This window comes from Paroedura picta, chromosome 2 (genome assembly GCF_049243985.1).
Source record: "Paroedura picta isolate Pp20150507F chromosome 2, Ppicta_v3.0, whole genome shotgun sequence".
Lineage (NCBI taxonomy): Eukaryota > Metazoa > Chordata > Lepidosauria > Squamata > Gekkonidae > Paroedura > Paroedura picta.
The window spans coordinates 113,840,273-113,860,226 of NC_135370.1; the positions used below are offsets into that span (position 1 = coordinate 113,840,273).

The window sequence follows — 19,954 nt, forward strand, 5'->3', positions numbered from 1 at the left end:
CCCCAAAAAAATAAGTGAGTTGGGCTAGAGATGTAGTGGAGTATAGTTTCAGGGCTGCTGGTATAAAGAATCTGCCCTTTGTTTGATAGAATTTCAATATGTTATTTGCTGATCTTTGCCCTAGTTCTGTTGTACATGAATAATGGATGTGTTTGCTCCAGGGGCTTGAATATATACACCTAAATATTTAAATTTGGTTACTTGTTCAATTTTGTGCCCATTTAGCATCCATGTTCTAGATTTTGGATGTTTGCCAAATGCTATGGCCTTGGTCTTCTGGTAGTTAATTTCAAGATGTACTTTTTTGCAATGTAGGGCAAGTTTTTAAAGCATTCACCTAATCCCTATGGGAGTTCTTGAAAGAAGAACTACATAATCGGCATAATGCAGTATTGGGATTGGGCAACCAGCTAATATTGGGGGATGCAAGTCTGAATCTTGAAACACTTGGATCAAATCATTTATATAGAAGTTAAAAAGTGCAGGGGCTAAGACACAGCCTTGCTTGACCCCTTTGAAGATTTTAATTGGGTCAGTTAAATGTCCTTGTTTGCTACATCTTACCCTAAGAGCTGTGTTCTGGTATAAAGATCTAATAAGAATCAGAAGCCTTTGATCTATTGAAGTGGACTCTAGCTTTTCCCAGAGACGAGCTCTGGAAATGGAGTCAAATGCTGCTTTGAAGTCTACAAAGACAGCATATATTGAGGCGGGATTAGTAGAGGTATATTTCTCTATTAGATGCTGGATAGTTAAACAGTGATCCAAGGTGGATGCCCCTTCCCTAAATCCAGCTTGCTCCCTCCCATACTCTGGAATCACAGAAGTTAAGCGGAGTCAAGCTTGGTTTCATGTAGTTCCATACTACATGCCATGGATTCAGGTAAAAAGTGAACCAAAATCCTAGGAGCCATCAGGCTCAACTCTTGTTTTCCTGTTTTCCTCTGTCCCTTCTCATATGGCTCTCAGCACACATTGTAGTTTGTTCACAGGGGTTAGAGAGTGTTACTCTGCATGTTATGGCTCTAGTGAGTAGATGTGGCTGCTCTTTGGGTACTAGGTGTAAAAACATAGCTTTTGCTTTGTTCTGCCTGTCTTTTGAAGATAAATGACCTTCTGCCCTGGAAGTAGCAAATGGCAGGAAAGTAATGCATTGGCGGGGGCATGGAGTTTCTATATGTATCCTAAGATTGATTAAACCAGTTGTTTTTAGCAATAGACTTTAATTAATTGGATTTATTATTTCTTACTTGGATTTATTATTTACTAGGGGCAAAGCCCATTGTATGTCTAAATACAATGGGCGCTAGTCTTTCCCCACAGGGAGTCCCTGGCAGCCGCCTGGAGCGCGGCTGGCGGGGGCTCCCTCGGGCGGCGGCTCGCAGTTGCTCCCTTGTTGGCAGGGTGGGAATCAGCCGGGCCAATTGGCAGGCACTTTGCGCCTGCCGATTGGCCCGGCCGATGGTCTGTCCAGAGGAAGGGGCCAATCGGCACCCTTCCTCATCCCGGACAGAGCCCGCCCTAAGTCCTCCCACAAAGCCCTTATGGCTTTATTTAGTCCGCGGTGCCCGCGGCGCTGCGGGCCGTGTTAAGATTATTTGGATCTCCCCTCCCAGCAAGTTTGCTTGGGGCATTTAACATCATAGTTGTTAGCCAGCTCGGGGTAGTTAACAACTTTCTATCATGATGCTTCCAGATGTACCCTCTTGGATGTAATAAATAATTCTGAACTCAGTTGTCACCTATGAGAGAATAGCCTTGGTTCATGACACCTTGCTAGTATTTGGATGAGAAACCTCTAAGGAACACAAGGGTCATAGGAGTTCTGAAGGGGGTCTGTAGGAGCTTGGAAGTGATGTGGTAAGGGTGGGGGGCTGGGTTGTCTTCTCAGTTCCTGCTCTTCTTTGTGACTTACATGAGGCAGAGCCGGCATAGTAGTAGTAAATATTGGGGGAGGGAGCAAAACGAAGGCTAAGGGTGTGGGTGGTGATGTCACTTCTGGGGGCATGGCAGCTGACATCACTTCCAGGACTCCTCAAAGTCTGAAAGTCCATGGTCAAAAGGTTGAAAAAAGCTGAATTAATGCAAGGCAGCAATGAAGTTTTAATCAGTGGATACTATATGAACAAACACAAGCACAGAATGATAAACAGGAAAATGTCACTGATACTTTCCCCCAAGACAATTAAAGGCCGGGCCAGTGCTTATCTGGTAGCAGGGCTAATCCCCACTTCCAGATAACATTGGCATTGGCCCAGCCCTGGTAAGGGCCTGGCCCGAATCAGATTCTCTGATGCCCCATAGCAAGGAAACGCGGATATCTCTGTGTTGCCTCTTTTGCAAAGAACTGGCAGTGGCCCAGAGCTGCGACTCTGGTGCAAAAAGAGTCTGCGCATGTATTCTGCAAGAATAATTTTTTGTCATGGGATTGAGAAAGTGATGTCTTTTTGGTCAGTGCCCTTAGAAAATTACCAAGGAATGGGAGGGGGGAAATTGGGGATAGGGCTCAGGTTGCAGGACTAGCAGATTTGATCAATAATGAGCTTCCTCTCACCCTGTAATTCAAGCAGTTACACCCCACAAGAAGTGCAATATTTCATGACCTGTGATCTTTTGATGGATAGGTAAGCATCAAAAGATCATAGGTCATGAAATGTTACATTTCTTGTGGGAATGATGTAGGGGTGTCACTGCTTGAATTACAGGGAGAGAGGTAGTTCCTTGGAAGGAAATGGGGGTTAGAGATTTTAGCCAATATTTTCAGAAATACAGTACTAACTCAGCCATAATCAAAACTGCACTGCATGTATTAGGTAATATAGCCTTGACTATTTTGAAAGTTCCAGGTAAATCACAGTTGATATTATTATGTCATATAATGCAACAATGTGCAATTTGGATAATAATCAATATCTGATCCATCACATCCATTTTTAATGTTACTGGTCTGGCTGAAATAATTTCTAACATTGTATAACAGCCAGTATCATTATTCTGGTATCTTGCTGTCTGTCTTCAATTTTGGAGGCAGTGTGAGACAAATTCAGTGGAGATTTGGGTGTTGGCCTGGAGCAGGAGAACAAAGTTAAACATGATGCACCTGAAGAAGTGTGCATGCACATAAAAGCTTATACCTTGAATAAAACTTAGTTGGTCTTAAAGGTGGCACTGGACTCAAGACGTCAAGGGAGAAGATGACTTAGGAGTAATGTCCAACTGTTGGAGTTTTCTGATATTCTTCCCAAGTAAGATGTCCAAATAGACATTTCTGTGAACAGTGTTCCAATTTTATGCTAGTCATTGCAACTTTTTATGGCTTTGAGGGACTTTTATCATTCTATGTAAGAATACATATTGTTGGCATGAGGGACTTTGATATTCAGGGGGACAGAGCAGAGGTTAAGGTTTATAGGTGATTTTAATCATAACTCTACAAATTCTGCCTTCTTTCAGGTCTAGCTGCATCTAATCAGAAATTATATTCTAAAGAAATATCCAGAAATTGAACCCTTAGATCTTAAAGATGGCTCAAAATAAACTTTTCCTCTCCAGAAGAAGAAAATCCTGTCAAATGGACCAAGACTTTAGTAGGGACACAAAGTAGAACAGCTAGGCCTTTTAGGAAGACTCATTGTACCTGATAATTGTCCTCTATATTGCCTTTATCATGTTGAAATCTGAAAGGTCTGTTATATTTGCGAGGGACTTGTGTGCATTGTTATGCTGTTTGGTTTTGATAAAATGTAGTATTGTACTTGGTGTTCTTTAGCTACGTCAAACCTTGCTTCACAGCTAATACATGGCACTGGTCCATACCACAAGTTGTGCAACTTTCTCCAGCAAAAATACTGCTGCTTCTTGGGGATTAAGATCCTTATTTCAATTTGAACTTTGTAAAACAGAGAAGGGCAGAGGTAAACAGCAGATTTTCCCCACTGTACATTGAAAAGTAAGGATGGGCACCATCATTTGAAAGAAATATTAACACATTCATCCAACATTTTTTTTTCCTTTTGCTTCCTAAATTTAATGTTAACTTCATTTTCTCCTTCCTCAAACTAGGAGAAAAAGAATGGAATCTTCCCAGCCCAGTCCTGCTCTTCAGAATGCAGATGGGGCTGGGAAGAGGGGAGCTGCAGCTGGTGCTAGCAGAGCTCCAAGGCCCAGCTGAGAGCCTTGTTCAGTGCTCTGTCACACTGCCAGCAGAGGGCCACAGAACTCCTGCTGCCACAGGTAAGGAGATGGAAGGGAAGGGTGGTGAGAGAAAAAGAGAGGGGGAGGTACCAGGAAGGAGAGGTAGGTAAGAAAGGCAAGGGGGGAGGGGGAGGGGGGAGGTGCGTATGTGTCTGCAAGAGAGGGAGGGGAAGGGACCAGGATGGAGCGGTAGGTGGGAGAGGTCAGGGAGAATGGGGAGAAGGAGTTTTTGTGTGTCTGTGACAGAGAGAAAGGGGACCAGGACCAAGGAGTTCCAGAGCAGGTATATGTTTCATATATCCTGTGATCGTTGGACTCTCACTAGATTTTTTGTTACCCTCATGTGCTTGATATATGTGCAATTCAAAGAGACTGTAGAAGGCAAACATATATTTGCATTAATTTGGAGCGTGTCCAGAGGAGAGCAACAAAGATGGTGAGGGGGTTGGAGACCAAGGCATATGAGGAAAGGTTGGGGAGTTTAGTCTGTTTAGCCTGGAGAGGAGACAACTGAGAGGGGATCTGATAACCATCTTCAAGTATTTAAAAGGCTGCCATATGGAGGATGGAGCAGAATTGTTCTCTCTTGCCCCGGAGAGACAGACCAGAACCAATGGGATGAAATTAATTCAAAAGAAATTCTGTCTAAACATCAAGAAGAAGTTCCTGATAGTTAGAGCGGTTTCTCAGTGGAACAGACTTCCTTGGGAAGTGATAGGTTCTCCATCTTTGGAAATTTTTAAACAGAGGCTGGATAGCCATCTAACGTAGAGGCTGATTCTGTGTAAGCTCAGGGGGGTGGCAGGTTACAGTAGATGAGTGATAGGGATGTGAGTGTCCTGCATAATGCAGGGGGTTGCACCAGATGACCCAGGAGGTCCCTTCCAACTCTATTATTCTATTATTCATATTACATTTTAAGGCACACTATTCACTTGAAGTTGAGCTATGCAGGTGAAGCCGAAAGGATCAGCAAGTAAGGCACAGGACCTATAGCAGTAAGGTAAGGGGGATTCTGCATGGTTCATTTTTGATACTAAACAGACTACAACCCCATTGCAGGATGCTGGAATACAAAGGAAAAGTTCTGTAATGTACAGATTGACCAACACAGGATTGGGAAATGTTTAATAAACATTGAAGTACATTTTAATAAAGTTATACCTTTCCTTTTTGTTCAGGGCAGCTTACAATAACTATTAAAACATCCCCAGCTAAAACCAAATACAAAATAACATTCCAAATCTCCCCCCCCCCCCAATTATTGGAGATTGAAGAGCAGTTTGGATAAGGGAGGGACTCCAGTGGGGGTATAATGCCATGGGGTCCACTCTTTGTAGATGCCATTTTCTTCAGAGGACCTGATATCTGTAGTTTGGAGATGAGTTATATTTTATTTATTTATATCTGTTCTTATTGACTGCCACTCCTGGACCCTGCCTGCTCATGGTGGTTTACAGTAAAATCATGAAACCCACATAAAAACTCACATAAAGTACAGATACAATATTAGCAGCAAAAATCCAGTCTACATCTTCCCCCTCCACCTGTTCATTCCTGATAGCAACTCCACACCACTGCCCCGTGATGGGGGTAACTTCTGCCCAGATGTCCTGCAGATAAGCCCGTATAGGCAGGGAACCAAACTTCCTGGCATGGCCTCAACCAAATGCTTGGCAAAAGAGTTTCATCTTGCAGGGCCTGCAGAACTGTGACAGCTTCATCAGGGCCCTCAGCTCTTCTGGGAGCTCATTCCACCAGGTTGGGGCCAGGACTGAAAAGGCTCTGGCCCTGGTCGAGGCCAGGTGTACCTCCTGGGAGTCAGAGACAACCAACAGATTCAAGCCATGGGTGGTCTTAAAGGTTAATACCAAAACCCTGAATCTGATCCAGGTCACAACTAGCAACCAATGCAGCTGCCTCAGCACAGGCTGCATATGGGCCCTCCAAGAGGACCCTAGCAGCTTCATTTTGGACTATTTGTAATGTCTGTGTCAGGGATAAGGGAAGGCCTGGGTAGAGTGAATTACAGAAGTCTATCGTGGAAGTGATCGTTGCCGTGGATCATGATTGGGCACTAGTAACCATGTTTAGTGCAGATGGTAAAATCCCACTTGAGCTACTCTTATGATCTGAGCTTCCTTACACATGAAGGCATCAAAGATCACCCCCAAATTCCTGGTGGTAGGGAGAGCTGTAAGCTGTACCCCATCCAGGGAGGGTAGGCATGCTTCCTGATCCTGCCCTGTTCTACCCAGCCACAGGACCTCCATCTTGGAGGAGTTGAGTTTGGGAGGCCTCACCTGGGTACGGACAACCCTGCATCTAAAATGGGAACATTTTGCAGGGAGAAAATCTCAGGTGATGGAAACAATCCCTGTCAAATTTGTCACAATTAGATTATGGGGAAGTTATATGTTTTCTATTGAAAACTGTGAGAGTAACTATCAGGTACATTTCCAAGCATGTCAACGTCCCCCCCCCCCCCCCCCCGGATAAGGAATCTGAGTCAAGTTTATAAAAACATACTGCCAGCTTCAAAATTTGGCATTTTCATTTACTCACACCCTATTCTTACATATTAATACAGCACAACAAGTTCCAGTAGCTATCTAACCACTTCCTAATAAACGATGGCCAGCAGTTTCCAAGTTTGTGCAAGTATGCGTGATGAACCTCTCTTGTTGTGGTGGTTTAATGATCCCAAACAATCAAGCAATTAGAAATCAATGAGCTTTGCTACTTTGGTACTAAAATAATTATATTTTATAAGGGTACTAATTAGTCACAATTCATGGATTAGTCCTAGCTAATAATTGAGGTCAGAATGACTTCCTGCTATTTTATGGAGCATTGCACCAGTCGTCTTTCATGTAGTAGCAGATAATTCAAGGGGAGTTTGGACTTTGTATGGTGAATGTCTCATTAACATGTTAAATATGAGCATTTATTTATTAATCCATTGTCTTTATTAGAAAAATGACAGGTAAATGTATTTCAATTTGCCTATATGATTATTTGGCTAGATTTTATCATGGCTCAGTATTTGCTACATATTTTATGCATTATTTGATATTATAATATACACTAGCTTCAAAGCCCATTCCTAAGAATGGGCCTTGAAAGGGCTCCCTCTCCTGGCCAGGCAGCTTAAGGTGTCCTTGGGCAGCAGCTTGCAGCCAGATCAAGTGGGGCGGGTGGGGACTGGGCAGCTCGTTATCAGGGCCAGGACAGAGCTCCTTAGCAGTCAGCTAGTCAGCTCCTTAGCAGTCCTTAACGAGCAATCAGCGGAGGCCCTTGTCAGCAGACCCAGCCTAGTAGGCCAAGGAGGCCAAGGAGGCCCTCCACCATGACCCTTTGCCCAGGGCCCTCTCCCATTACCTGCTCCCCTTACCTGCTGCTGGCTCCAGGCACTGAGGCATCTGAGAGCAAAGAGGCTAGAGTCCAGGGACGGAGGGCGGGAGCTGCAGGGGCAGGGCCAATCAGGGCAAAGCTGGCTGCACCCTGATTGGCCCTATTCCAACTTGGACAGCCAGACACGTCCCACCCCCTAGGCTGTTTCATAAATATATATAGGAACAACAATGTATAAGGATATGTATTGGGATGGATGTCAATCTATGTTAATAACTATATAATTGGCCTTTCTCATGGATACCTTGCTCCATGTTTTAGTCCTATAAAACATGAGGAGTTGAATTAATTCATGAATCAGTTCTTTCTTTCTCCCATAGCTTTCTGGACCACCAAAAGCTGACCCTGAAGGTTCAGGAACCTTCAAGAAGAATTTGCAGAAATCAGCGATCATACCCCTCTCCTCTTGCATGAATTCTTCTTCAAAGGGAGGGGGTGTGTTGTTACATTAAACTCATTCCATTCATTTTTTATTGGATCCCATCCAATGGCATGAATATGAATTCCGATGAAATCAATAATATCAGTTGACTTCCAAGTTAATATATTGAGGCTTGGGACCAGTTTTGACAGAATGCATGCTTAAGTTCAGTTGCATATAATATACAGATCATCATTAACACAGAAGCAACCTGTGAGAATTAAAATGAAAAACAAGGAAGGAAAAAGATTGTAGATTTTTAAAATGATACTAATCATTTTAATACTATGATACAATAGTGCATATTTTAATACGTCTAACAAAACAAACATGGAGGAAGTTATCTTGAATTGCAGAGAGCCCCCCCCCCCCACACACACACACTCTTCTTTGCCGATTATAAAGGGTGTAATTATGTAAATCTGCTTTGGATATTCTCTTGTGTTTCCTGGATATAAACTTCAATGAGGTAAGAATAATTCTAATATATAACATAGTTTGTATATACTGCAAAATATTTAAATTTTAGTTACATTTTGATTCTGATTTCCAGGTATTTCTTTATTCATAAATTATAGAAGTTGGGCACCTGCAAGAACTTGTAGGGTGCATCTCATTTCCTGGCAGCCCCCATAGCCTTTCCCTTTTTGTGCTTTCTTCTTTCCTTCCCACCCATCAGCCAACCTGCCTTCATATGCTCCCCTATCTTCAGCTGTCCCTCCTTCTCTCCCCCTAGTAGCCTCTCACCATGCAAAGTCTGGCCAAGTGGTATGAGCAGTTTTTACAGTGGCTGCTGATGTGAGGCTGAGTTGCATGGTGCTCCCCACTGTCAGACCCTGTTGACAGGACAAGTAATATGTTTGTAGTAGCTACTGGATCGTGCTCTTGGATGTCACCACTGCTGCCACCAGGCCAGCTTGAGTTGTGTGATAATGAGTCTCCAGGGATCTCTAGAGGTGTGTGCCAAGAAAAGTTTGAGAAGGGGTTAGGATTCCCCTCCCCCATACCTGTAAATGTATACAGCATTGATGGCTCAAGATTCAATTCCAGAATTTGGGGACCATTATTTTCAGTGGGGAATTTATTGGAGGGTCTAGGGCAGCTGTATAAACAGCACTCAGTTTAGTTATTTATTTATATTATTTATAGTCCGCATTTCTCACGGCCTAGGTAGGTTACAGAGTCAATACAATTGACAGATGGGACAGTCAATAAACAATGTGATATGATTAGGGTTATAGAACCAACTAGAGCCAACTAGAAGTCTAACAGATCTGAAATACGGTATAAATATTAATATGATATACTAAAGTATGCAAAACTCCATAGTAGGATCCAAATTTCAACAAACTATACACAGTAATATAGGCCACTTTGTGAATCATTTTGTACAGTGCAAATCTATTGCCTGCATATAAAAGCCCCTCTTGAATTATTCAGTTCTGCAGAAAACCATGAGAGTGGGAGTCTTCCTGACACCCTCAGCCAAGAAGATCTACATAGTCAAGAACACAAAAGAAAAGGCATATGTATAAGATTTGGCCCATATGCAGGTTGGTACCTGTAGAAGACCTGGCTCCACTTAGCAAAGCTGTTGTGCTGGAACATATGGGAAAAGGCAGTCTTGTAGATATGATGGTCTAAGGCAGTGGTCCGCAACCTTTTTTAAGGCTGCAGACCAGTGGTGGTGGGGAGGGCGATCTCGCGGCTGCGCATGCATGTTTGCAGCCACGCATGGCGCAAACACACATGCATGGATCAGCCATGCATGCGCATTGCGCATGTACGGCCTTGCTTCCCTCTCCTCCCCTTCCACAAAAAGAAACTTGTTGGGCCGCAAGCGAATCGGCTGCTTTTGCGGCCAATTTGCTTGCGGCCTGGGAAGTTTCTTACTGTGGGGGGGGGGGCGGGGAGAGGGAGCTGCGGCCCGGTGGTTGGGGACTGCCTGACTGACTACACCCCTCGATGGGTATTACACGTAACCAATTCCAAAAGGCTTGTGATCCCTGGTCTTCAAGAGGTATATTGGTTTGTTTGTTTATTATTTGATTTATATCTCATCCCTCACTTGTATCCCAGGCAGATAACAACATTTTAAGAATACAATATGATAAACCACCATGATTAATAAAACAGTTTCATTAAAAATATAGGCAGTAAACAATAAATATCCAACAGCTAATAGAGACAGGATTCCATCCTCTTTGGACTCAGGGATAGGAATACTTGGTTTCCTGGGAGCAGTTTATGATGTTGTCATGGAAAAATGGGGGGCTGTATATAGGGGAAAGCCCATCAATCTGCCACGATGTAGCAGGTATGCTAGCCTCAACCAAAGGCTTGGTATCTCTGTTTTACAGGCCCTGAGGAACTGCTGGTGTTCAGCCAGGGCCCTGATCTCACTAGGGAGCTCATTTCACCAAGCTGGGGACGGGGCAGAAAAGGCCCTGGCCCTGGTCAAGGCCAGATGCATCTCTTTGGGGCCAGGGATCACTAGCTTGTTGCGATTGGCTGAGCATAATGCTCATCAGGGTGTATAATCAGGTAGGCGGTCCCTTAGATACCGGAATTAGCTCAGTTTCAGAGTGCCAGCAAGATGGAGCTCTTCTGCCTGGCATTTGGTTAGGTCCTATAACTAGTAACATAATTGAGTTGTTCGCCTCCTGTGACTGACCCTTCCCCTGGAATGAGGAATATTATTGGAGCTCTTCCACCAGGCATTTGGCTGAAGCCAGGGTGTAGAAGACCTGGGTCCCTCCTCCAATAGCCTCTAATGACCTTTATGGCCTTAAATGCCACATTCATCTTGGGCAACTTCCCAAGGCTGGTGGGCGGTACATACTGAGACTGGGTGTGGGGAATTGGGGAGGGTTGTGTCTAGTTTAGGCCACTGGGAAATGTGCGTGGTTCTTGTTTTATTGTGCTTTTGTAAACCGCCATGATACAGCATGGTCCGGGAGTGGCAGTCAATAAATTTAAATATGGTATTGTGTGTATTTTTGTGCTATGCTATGAACATAATAAATCATTCCTTCATTCAAGCTGCTTTCAGTTCCCACTTGAGAAGAAAGCTGTGGCCAATTTAGATAAAAGTTATGTTGGTAGGTGAATGAGAAGGGGAAAGGAAAGATGAGGATGTAAGGGTTGCCAGGAGAAGAGAAGGAAGAAATAGTGGAGAGGGGATAGAGGGGAAAGTGAGGTGCCCTCTGCAAGTTCCTGTGTGTTCCTCACTGTGCCACTGGGCCCAACATTATGCAACTGAGCTTGGCCCAATGGCTGGAAGAAGGCAACTCTGTAGCGTTTTCCTGGGAAGAGGCTGCAAGGGGGCAGGAAGGAGAGAAAGCTGGATATGAGAGGACTGATGAAGGAGATGAGAAAGCATGAAAAGGAAAGAAACCATATGCCTTTTAAGGGAAAGGAAAGAGTGATGAAGGAGAAAATGAAATGATCCCTGCAAATCCTTGTGGGTAGAGACGTTTTACACTGGATTCAATTACAACTCCTTTTCAACACTGTAGATTGATTAATAGGCAATAAATATTGATTGAAACTATGCATGCTTCCAGTTTTTGCTAGTTATATCAGACATAAACTATTCTAGAAATTAGATACAAATACCATAATTAGCTACAGAATAAAGCTTGAGGCTACCTTTTAGCCAGGGATGCATTGTCTTGATCATATAAGGCACAAGTATTCAAATGCACCTTCTGTGCTGCTTTTCCTCAGATGTTTACATATTTAACAACAATTGGCTTCATAAAGGAAAACATTGTATGGGATGATGAGAATCTCATGTCTTTTGGGACCTGTGACTCACCAACCGGTTGTACCAGTTTTGAACTGAGTAACATTGTGTTAGAAGCATAACAAGAGACAGGCCATGCTCCACCATCTCCTCATAATAAATGACACTTTGAGTTAATTATTACTTCGTAATTCTTTATTTAAACTTTGTACCAAAATTCATTTGCAGTATATCCTTTCATGCAGAACATGAAAGGCATTATTGTGTGCAGTTTGGGTGCGGTAACATCTCAGGTCAAGAATGGACTCATTTTGTTTACATGCCTGAATTATGCACTCACTATTGTACACGTTGCACAGATAGTCTCTTGATTTATAAGACTAATTATTTACATTAGCTTGTTTGCACAAAAAGACTTTTAATATTGCTGGACTCTCTAAGCCTACTCTGTTCTCAAGGGACTATTCTTTCTGATGCTTACATTGTCACATTTAGGACAAGGACTTATGGTCATAAAATACTAACAGATACCTTTATTCAAAACATTTATGTTGAAACACTAGACTAACTAAGTTGCGATACAGTGTCCATGGTAAAAGATATGCTCTACATTCACGGGTTCGAAGTCCAGTTCTTAGCATCTATAGGATCCAGGCTTTCTGGCAGCAGGATTGGGAAAGATCATTAGAGCACTGTTGGAGCATACAAGCATTCCATCTACTCTAGCATTGTGTTTTCAACACTGACCAGCCAGATTCCTCTGTAAAGCTTCAGAAGGAGGACATGATGACAGTAACTTTGTTATTTTTTCTTAACACTTGATATTTACAATTCTGAAACCTTGGAACAAGAAGGTTCCATTTTGCTATCTTTGCTAATAGCTACAGAGATAGACTCACAGTTTACATCTAATCCTCCTTAAAGGAAACTCCTGGTCATTTCCATATCTTATGGTACTGACTCCTTATTTGTGTAATCATGTGAAGAATTATTTTTCACATGTGAAGAAATATTTTAATTCCTCTGTCCTGGATTTACTTTCACTGAGGATTTACTTTTACTATCAAACAGGGAGAAACAATCTTTCTCTATAACCTTCCAAACACTATCCAAAATTTTACAAATTCCTATGGCTTCTTCCAGAAATTTAACCCCAAAGTTCTGATGGTATTTAGAGACAGTCACCATGACTGAAGAATGATTGACAGCTCTAGACTAGATAGACCACTATTCTAACTTACAATAACACAGGAGCCCCAGGGGTCCAACTTGTTTGGCCTGTGGATATTTTTAGAATTTTAAGAACATTGTAGGGTGCCACCAAAAAATGGCTGAGGTTATAAGTTAGCATCCTCCCATGATGGAGAAGACTGTTTCTGTTCCTGCTGACACAAAGGTGATGCCACCTTGACTCTGCTGAAACATTTTCTGCTTCAATTAGGTAGATAAAAGCCCAGATTGGCTCTTTTCTTTAGGGAAGGTACAAGTGGATTCTCATATGATAAATAATAACAAAAAGGAATTTGTTTTTTTTTTAAGTCCTGTTATTTTGCATACAAACATATAGTATACATAACTCATAGAACATATAGATTCAGATGGGTAGCTGTATTGGTGTAAAGCAGCAGAACAAAATTTGAGTCCAATGGCACCCTTATGAGAGCCAGTTTGGTGTAGTGGTTAGGAGTGCAGACTTCTAATCTGGCATGCCAAGTTCTATCTTGCAGGCCCTCTGGAACTGCTGGAGGTGGATGTTAGAGAATTGCTACCAGAAACTGCCTCATCATGTGGGGATGATGGTTCCCTCCCCCTTCCCCCATTTCACTGACCAGTTTCCTCTTGCTGCCCAATGGGGTAGCAGTGGGCATCAGGAGATCTTCGGCCAGAAGCAGACATACAGTAATTCTGCCCATGAATATCAGTCTTTTTAGGTACGTTTATATATGTTTGTAACAGAGATTTACAAGAATCTGTCTACTTGATCTGTATCATCAATTTGTTCATCAGTTTTCAGTTATCTCTTTTTTGTAGCCTGATAAAATACTATTTTGCATGCAGAATTTCCCTTCATTGGGAAGGTACAAGTGGATTCTCATATGATAAATGATAACAAAAAGGAATTTGTTTTTTTTTAAGTCCTGTTATTTTGCATACAAACATATAGTATACATAACTCATAGAACATATAGATTCAGATGGGTAGCTGTATTGGTGTAAAGCAGCAGAACAAAATTTGAGTCCAATGGCACCCTTATGAGAGCCAGTTTGGTGTAGTGGTTAGGAGTGCAGACTTCTAATCTGGCATGCCAGGTTCGATTCTGCGCTCCCCCACATGCAACCAGCTGGGTGACCTTGGGCTCGCCACGGCACTGATAAAATTGTTCTGACCGGGCAGTGATATCAGGGTTCTCTCAGCCTCACCCACCCCACAGGGTGTCTGTTGTGGGGAGAGGAAAAGGAAGGCGACTGTAAGCCGCTTTGAGCCTCCTTCGGGTAGGGAAAAGCGGCATATAAGAACCAACTCTTCTTCTTCTTCTTAAGACTTACAAAGATTTATTCAAGGCATGAGCTTTGTGTGCATGCACACAAAAGCTTACACCTTGAATAAATCTTTTTTGAACATATGGTACTGTAACCCCAGTTTCTCCCACCAACATTAGTTGAGAGATGAAATTATGGGTCCTGGTTTTTTAATGGAGTGGGGGTGACAAAAAAGAAAGCAGTGGTGCCTCCACTAACCTTTATATAACTGGAGAAATGGCCAGTAGGAAAGAAATTCAAAGACAACTCCGAGACCCTTCAAATCACCATACACAAATACATAAAATATTCATACAGAAATAGAACATAAAACAGAAATAGATTTTAATTCAACAAAGAATGGGGAATCAAAGCAGAACAGACATATACAAAACTCATTAGATAATACTACTTAAAGATGGAACCAAAGAGGTAGGTCAGGTGATATAGCCATATTATGTGTGTGTGTGTGTGTATGTGTGCGTGTGTGTGTGTGTGTATGTATGTATGTATGTATGTATATATATATATAACACACACAAACATATATACACATATATACACATATAGTTGTGTGTTTGTGAGGAGGGGCCACAGTCATGCAAATCCTTGCTGGTTGAGGTTAATTGCCCATGGTACTGACTGGAGTCCAGAAAGGCATGTACTCTCATTTTAACTTAACTGCATTGGGGGGTGGCAGGAGGCAACAGAGTAGTGGGTGCCTGCCCCAGCCCTGTTCTCACCCTAGCAGAATGAGCCAGCCTGGCTGAGCCTTGAAACTGCAGCAGCCAACCAAGCCATGTGTGAGAGTCACTTTTCCTGCTGGCATGCCTGTGGGACTCCATGGCCCATTATGCACGGCCGTCGAAACAGCGATTTCGGGTCATATGGAAAACGCGGAGGTGGAAGACGCGAAGCACACCGGTTATGCATGGGATGGGGCGCAACGGCGGCAAAACCCAGAGTAACCGATTATGCACGCGGCAATCCCGGTGCCGCTTCTGGTTGCGCCCCGGTCACCTGGAAGCTGCGCTTTCTTCCGCGTTTCACTAACGCGTTTTTTTCGGCGGCACGCACCGAAGCTGCGGCCGGTTGTAGCCGGCACCGTACGTTATCAGTGATTTTAGTTGCCGCCATTCCACCCCGAATGTGCGTTATTCTCCCCGTGCATAATGGGTCCATGGGAGTCCAACATGGAGATGATCCATTCTGTCCCCCTCTCTCTACTGAAAGCTGATTTGATGCCCAGAGCAGGAGGTAGTTGAGGAATGGATAGATGTGTATTCCCTCATGTTGCAAGCATGCCACCAAGAAGGCTACCATAACCTTGATGAATACCCACGGTGCTGCCGAAAGACCAAAGGGCTGGGCATTGTATTGGTAATGGCAGCCCAGAGAGGAAAAACACAAGTACTTGCAGGAAACCAGATGGATAGGAACATGTGGGTAAGCTTCCGTAAGATCCAGTGACATTAAGAAGTCCCTTTGCAGAAGAGTGCTGAGAATGCGTCAAAGGTATTCCATAAGAAAGTTCCACTGCTTCACCCAGAGGGTCAGATCCTTCAGGTTCAGTATAGGACTCCAGTCACCCGATTTCTTTGGAACCACAAACAGGGTGGAATACATGTCATGGAACTGCTGGTCTTCCGGCACCGGTTCTATTGCTCCAATGCTTAAGAGATATTTTATTGCTTGTTGCAGGATGGCCTTCCTATGATCTTGTGACAGAACTGGAGAGGGGATAAAATAGTTGGGTGGCAGTGAGGAGAACTCAATCCTGTACCCCTTGGCAATGTTGGAGAGAACCCATCTGTTAGAGGTGGTGGCAGCCCAGTTCTCCACAAAAAACTGCAGCCAACCCCCAATCTGGGAGTCAGGTGGATATCTTCTTAGGTGGAGGCCACCTGTCCTGATGGTGAGTGAAGGGTTGTTTCTGGTGCTGCACAGGCCTAGGCTGGAATTTAGCTTGTGCTGATGTTATATAATCTCTGGCTTGTCTGGTAGAGAAGGAACTATATGGCCAAAAGGAATATGAACTTCACTTTGACTTTCCTGTCCTGGTGGTGGACATTTTTTTTAACCTTCGTCTCCATGAGGACTTTCTCCAGGTTTGACTCTCTGAAAAGCAAATGGCCCAAAAACTTCTCCATGGTCTTAGAGGAGGAGCCCACTTTCCAATGTTTCAGCCAGATATTCATCCGATTAATTATGATGGCTGCTTGCACTCTGGCTCTGAAATGAATCGTATCCTGTCCAGCATCTGCTATGAACTCTGCAGCTCTCTTGATTTTAAGGTAAGAAGTCTGTACAAGGCTGGCTGGTTCTGGCATCTTCATTAAATTATCCACCCAGATCATGATTGCTCATGCAAAATTTGAGATTATGGATCCAGATTGAATCAGTTGCATTACTCAAAAAGGAGAGAGGCAAGCCTGAAATGGGAATAGGCAAGTCAAACTAGCTAGCTAGTCTGGTATCATTACTAAAACAGGCCCATGAGATGACCTAGTGGAAACCTGACCATTTACACAAGTTGCACATTTGGATTTGAATCAAGTCAGCTGACTTTTTATCTCACCCATTTCTTGTCCTCACCAAAAATCCCATTCTACATGGTTTTTATGGGTGGTGAAAGGGAATCCTTTCATTTTTCACCAGCAGAAAAAGTGGTTGGATCTAACACAAGATTTCTTTCAAGGACATAGAACTGAATGACACCATTGAACAGCAATTCATTTAAGGTGATGTGCTAAATGTGGTATGTCCTTCCATACATACAAATCATGATGATGATGCAGACATTAAATAATGAACATGCATATATGAATCAGCTCTAAAAATGTACCTCATGTAGGCATAACCCAGTTTGTTGGATGACTTAATACTTCCTAGAAGCCATTAGGTATCATTAATGTGCAGTCAGATCCATCTGGAAAAAACACTCAGTAAGAAAAGGGACTTTGCAACAATTTGGAGGGTTAGAGGACAGCGCAGAAGGAAGGCTAGGGAAGGAGGTGCTCTGACCTTTTGTGTGAAGAAAAAGCCATCAGTAACTTCCATTATGTCTGGCATTGTATCTATCGGTTGTCAGGGAAATATTAAAATAATACCTGTTATGTCATGATATGAGACATTAATCATTTCCCATATTATGACATGCCAGGTATTCTCACTGAGGCTTCCTGGTCAATGCAGTGGCACTCCTGTAATAACTAGTAAGTTGTACAGCAGCATCCTTTAGACAAGTTCCTGCAGATACTCTTATTTGTCAAGGAAAGGGATTATCCATGCAAATTTCAGGGAGTAACTAGTTTGAAACAATAAGGGATCTGCCAAAATAAACAATTGAGGAATTCATCTGTCATCTCAGAAAGAAAATAGATGTAGATCATTTCTGAACAAAGATGAAAACTTGCCATATATCTGAAAGCTAAATGTTTATTCTTAGAGTGCCTTTTCACTCTGCTTCAAATAATCAGAGGGTTAAAGGTAGGTCCAAATTCTGGAAATACTGAAGATTTCTGATATACAGTATTGTATAGTCGTTAGGAGCATGAAATGGAAGTCCCTGGTTCCACTCTGACCTCCACTATAAATTCACTATGTGATCTTTGGCGAGTCATAACTGTGTTGGTCTCAGACTCCTTCTGAAATCGAGGAATGATGTCTGGTTACATGATTATTGTGAACCTATTGAGGAGCCCTGAATGCTTAAAATTCTTTTATTATTTCCCGGCCCATGCATAATCGGTCATAGTATGCTTTATGTTACTTAGTAGGAATCTTAAATCGCTATGTTCAGTAAACTGAAGCCTTTGCTTGGAGAAAAATTAGATGACAGCACTAAAAACAACGTTCAGCCAACTATGATGTTGGAATGCAACAAGGAGCTTTTAAACTGTCCATAGTGCTGGATAAGATCAGAAATTTTCTTCTGTGATCAAAACTCTTGGTATAATTTCTTAAACAATTAAACTGAAAGATGAAATATATGACATCCATACAGTGGATTAAGAGACAGATTGACCAATTAAGAGAAAGGAAACAATGCACTGCAAGTGGATTAAGAGACAGATTGACGAATTAAGAGAAAGGAAAACAATGCACTGCAAGATTTTAACAGTGATTTTACAATTGGATGTATATGAAATGTACAGTATGATGTGAACTACCCTGAGTCTGCTTGTGAGGAGGAGTGGTCTATAAAACCAATAAATAAAATAAATAATTAAACTTTAGCTTCAATTCAATGTCATTTTGTAGTTCACTACTCCAACTTCCTCAATATTTGAAAATGGATTGATTGAAAGAAGATTCTCAAATCGCTCATACATATATTCATACAGAATATCCAAATGATTGCAAAAATATTGCAGATCATCATTTTGTATCTCATCTTTATCTTCTAGCTCATACCAGTTCAGAAATTGGTATAGCTCACAACAGCTTATAATGCATTTGTACAGTTAACCTTGAAATAAATGTAGCAACAATAGATTTGGCCTTAATAAGACTGACCAAATTTCCTAGCAGCTGCAAATTCATTTCACTGAACTTTTCATGTAGTTCCCAAAAATCAGCTTGTGATATCTTTATAAGATTAATCAATGTATCCAATAATTTTTTGAAATTAAGGATATAGTAAAAAACTATAAATGCAAAAAGTTAATCTTTATGAAAACCTTTATGATGTGATATGCAATTATAAAAATATTGCCAAAGGTAAAACTGCATCCATCCATTATGGACATTTAAAATGGAAGATATTTTGCCATGGATTAATACAGTAACTTTTGGGGAAAGTAAAAGGTCCTGGAACATTGAAAAAAGAAAAGAAAAATAATGATGTGAATGTTATGCATTCTTCAGGGGGTTGGACTTGATGACCCTGGAGGTCCCTTCCAACTCTATGATTCTAAGGAAATGTCCTTCGTGAACCTCATCTCTTTGAATTCACTCTCCAGTGGCTGACACTCACTTTGGGGATCAGTGGCAACTGTTTTGCATAGTTTTCAATGTTTCTACCCTGTGCTTAGCTTTTCTTGCCATCCTTATACTGCTGGGCTTTCCATCTGTTCCTCAGTCTCTGCTATTCTGGGGAAGGAAAAAAACATATCACTAAAATAGAGCTAGGACAAGACCATCATCCACATTTTCTCCTCCAGCAAAAATATGTCATACACAGGCTGTTTGTAGCTTTCAGGGGTAATATGTCATCATAGATTTTTTCTTTTATATTCTTTTGGTTTGGGAATTCATATTGATTCAAAACATAGTTCAATCTCTATCCTACAGCCAATGATTAAGGTTTTTAATGGGTTCACATGGATTTATGTGAAGTTATTAATTACTAATGTACTTTCTCCTGAGTCTTGTTTTATTATACTCCTACATCGGCACTCCTCTATTTACAGTCAAACTGAGCAAAACACACCTAACCATGTTGTGAAATTTTATTGTCTCCTTTTTGGCTAGATCATTCCTAGGTGTAGACTGGATTTTTTATTTTTGTAGCATGATAGGCATATCAAAAGTCATTGTAACCTGCTGGCTGGTGCACATAATAGAGCTTTGACCCAACTAAATATTGCAGCACATTTTTTGGCATTTGAGATGGAATTTTATTGAGTGACTTAAAATGCAGTCATTGTGAAAGC

At 42.0% G+C, this 19,954-nt stretch overlaps 1 long non-coding RNA gene across 1 annotated transcript; it reads left to right on the forward strand.

Annotated features, from left to right (window-relative positions):
• The first annotated feature begins 3,755 nt into the window (after positions 1 to 3,755).
• Positions 3,756 to 12,064, forward strand: LOC143830156 (uncharacterized). Its single transcript, XR_013228367.1, has 4 exons — positions 3,756 to 3,949; positions 4,063 to 4,233; positions 5,117 to 5,197; positions 7,929 to 12,064. It is a non-coding gene; the product is annotated as an uncharacterized LOC143830156 (long non-coding RNA).
• Positions 12,065 to 19,954: the final 7,890 nt, after the last annotated feature.